Source organism: Pan troglodytes, chromosome 9 (genome assembly GCF_028858775.2).
Source record: "Pan troglodytes isolate AG18354 chromosome 9, NHGRI_mPanTro3-v2.0_pri, whole genome shotgun sequence".
Classification (NCBI taxonomy): Eukaryota; Metazoa; Chordata; class Mammalia; order Primates; family Hominidae; genus Pan; species Pan troglodytes.
In genome coordinates this window covers 104,368,427-104,371,701 of record NC_072407.2, presented here as the reverse complement: position 1 = coordinate 104,371,701, position 3,275 = coordinate 104,368,427, and the positions used below count along the sequence as shown (strand labels likewise).

General features: G+C 37.9%; 1 non-coding gene across 1 annotated transcript; it reads right to left on the bottom strand.

Annotated features, from left to right (window-relative positions):
- Positions 1 to 2,427: 2,427 nt before the first annotated feature.
- On the bottom strand, positions 2,428 to 2,535 carry LOC112204840 (U6 spliceosomal RNA). Its single transcript, XR_002938596.1, has one exon. It is a non-coding gene; the product is annotated as a U6 spliceosomal RNA (small nuclear RNA).
- Positions 2,536 to 3,275: the final 740 nt, after the last annotated feature.

The following is a 3,275-nucleotide window of genomic DNA, read 5'->3' as shown; positions in this document are numbered from 1 at the left end:
TACTCACCAGAAGAATTTTGAAAAGCTCTGCATTCCCTTGCCCATTTTTAACTTAACATTAAAACATAAAGCTCTTGTACATGTCAAGAATCTACAAAATGTAAACATAGATATTTTCAGAAAAAATTGATAGAGCACTCTTTTAAATGTATTTGATGGATCCTAATACCATAGTAATTTGACATACATGATCATCCATGAAGCAATTATCAGGTCATCTTTAATAACTGAAAATATTTTATCATTGCCTTTTGTCATTGAACATTCCAATTCCCCTACAGAATGTTAATACATGTTTATACTGAACATCTTTTATCATCTCTCTGTCACATATCTCTGAAACAAATACATATTATAACTTGAAATCTATTTTTTTCTCTGGAATCATAAGGATCTAAGTGTTAAAAAAAAAAAAATTCCTCTTTGACCAGGCATGGTGGCTCACGCCTATAATACCAGCACTTTGGGAGGCGAAGGTGGGTGGATCATCTGAGGTCAGGAGTTCGAGACCAGTCTGGCCAACATGGTGAAACCGGTCTCTCCCAAAAATACAAAAATGAGCCAAGTGTGGTGGTGCACGCCTGTAGTCCCAGCTACTTGGGAGGCTGAGGCACAAGAATCATTTGAACCTGGGAGGCAGAGGTTGCAATGAGTTAAGACAGTGCCACTGCATTCCAGCCTGGAACAGAGTGAGACTGCATCTCAAAAAAAAAAAAAAAATCCTCTTTGATTACATTATCATTGATATTGTTTTCATTACTTTTAAAGCATAATTGGTCAATACAATATAAAAATATTGTAAATGTTAATAACTGCATTACAAATACAATTTAAGGGGGTGGCAGCTTGTATTTTAAGCAAGTTTTTCAAGTGTGCAGTCATGAATATTACCTATAGCTATACTATGTTAGGGTTCAGCACAGATTCTGTTCCTTTTTTCATTTCTACAGACATAAATGTTGTAAACCCTATTTCACAGAAATAAGTAGATAAGTAGATAGGCCCAGAAGAAACATTATTATGGCAATTTTTTCACAATTTAAAAAATATGTTTTATATTCCAAAAATCATTTAGTGATCTCTAATCAAAATATGTAATTACTTATCAGTAGACAACTCAATTTTGTTATAATTGGTGGTTTAGAAACCCCTGAACTTTTGGTACCCAGATACAGTTGACAGAGTTAGCAAATTAAAACAGAGAACACCTAGTTAAATTTTGGTTTAATATAAACAATGAATGCATTTCCAGTATAAGAATGTATTGTGCAATATTTGGCACCTAGCTATACTAATAAATTATTCATTAGTTATCTGAAATTTAGATTCAGTTTGGTGTTCTGTATTTTACCTGGCAACCCTATATCCAGATATTAGAGTCATTCATTTTCTCAACACTAATACAGATCGATTATTTCAAATCATCCAGGAGGTTTCTACACCCAGAGAAATATATGATTTTAACACTCATGATAGGTGAGAGGTGAGCCTGTCTTTTAGGGGAAGACAGAGAACCATTGTGAAGAGGGAGATGAGAAGACAGAACAACCCTGGCAACCTTCACAGTTCTTGTTTTCAAGCAGATCAGTTTTGGGAGAAGCTATATATGGAAGTTGAGAGTGAGACTATTAATTCCTTAAAACTATTTGAGCTCCCACCTCCCTGTTGGTAAGTCTTTGTAAACACCCAGGGGCACACTTACCCCAGTTTAAAGACTATGGCTGGCCAGGCACATTGGCTCACACCTGTAATCCCAGCACTTTGGGAGGCTGAGGTGTGTGGATCACCGGAGGTCAGGAGTTCGAGACCAGCCTGGTCAACATGGCAAAACCCCATCTCTACTAAAAATACAAAGATTAGCGGGTCATGGTGGCAGGTGCCTGTAATCCCAGCTACTTGGGAGGCTGAGGCAGGAGAATTGCTTGAACCCGGGGAGGCAGAGGTTACAGTGAGCTGAGATCTCGCTACGGCACTCCAGCCTGGGAGACAGAGCAAGAATCCGTTGCCAAAAAAGTAAATAAATAAAAATAAATAAAGACCATGGCTTAAGAAATCCCTGAATTGACTGAGTCTCACGTTTTTCAAACTGGTCATGAGAGCTAGGGTCAGGCCTAGTAGGTTGGAAGCAAATTAACATGTCTGCTTTGCAACATTTTGCACAATTAAAAAAAAAATGGTTTCCCTAGATAAATGTGTATGGGCAAGCACTGTATATATTTGTTCACTGCATTATTCTAGTACTAGTAGAATGTCTGCTCAAAGGTGCTCAGTAAACCTTTGTTTACTGACGAACAAAAATAGAGCCAATCTATCCAAACTATCCACTTGGGCTTTCTCTATTCTAAACCTGCATCCACATCTTTAATGGTGTAACATACCTTGCATTTTCTTTCTAACTCTTTGTATATCTCACATACTTTATAAAAAAAAATTCCTCTTTTCCTTTCAGCATCCAGCTGTTATCCTTGTGCAGGGGGCATGCTAATCTTCTTGGTAGGGTTCCAATTATAGTATATGTGCTGCCAAAGCAAGCACAGCCTAAATATATTTTCTCTCCAAATACTCTTATTTTCTTCCAAGCCAGTGAATTCCAAGCTCCAAATACTCTTTTCACGACAGAAATACACAAGGAAACCTTTGAGGAAAGTGAAAGCTAGACACAAACTGTATAGCCATTACTATCTTCAGTTTTCTAGGTTTGTTTGTTTGTGGTTTTTTTGTTGTTGTTTTCTCATTTTTATTTTTTTGAGACAGAGCCTTGTTCTCAGGCTGAAATATCACCCAGGCTGAAATGCGGTGGCACGATCTCAGCTCACTATAACCTCAACCTACTGGGCTCAATCAATCCTCCCATCTCAGCCTCCTGAGTAGCTCTGACTACAGTCACGGGCTACCATGCTTGGCTAATTTTTGTATTTTTTATAGAGACAGAGCCTTGCGATGTTGCCCTGGCTGGTCTCTTGGGCTCAAGTGATCTATCTGCCTTGACCTCCCAAAGTGCTGGGATTATAGACATGAGCCACCACACTTGGCCTCTTGGTTTTCCAGTTTTTTTCTACTGTCAGTGTATGAGCAAGGTATGAATGACAGAGTTTTTCACCCCATTCCTGGCTCGGAACTCTGACAATTCCTGAGAGCGGTATGCTCTCAATATCCTATTATTAAATAATCAATTTAAAAGTATTTTTCCCTTGGGGGGAATTATTATTAAAAATATTTTTTCTCTAGAGGGAATTTCACATAATGTTGTAACAACTTTAGTTGTAGCCTAATGC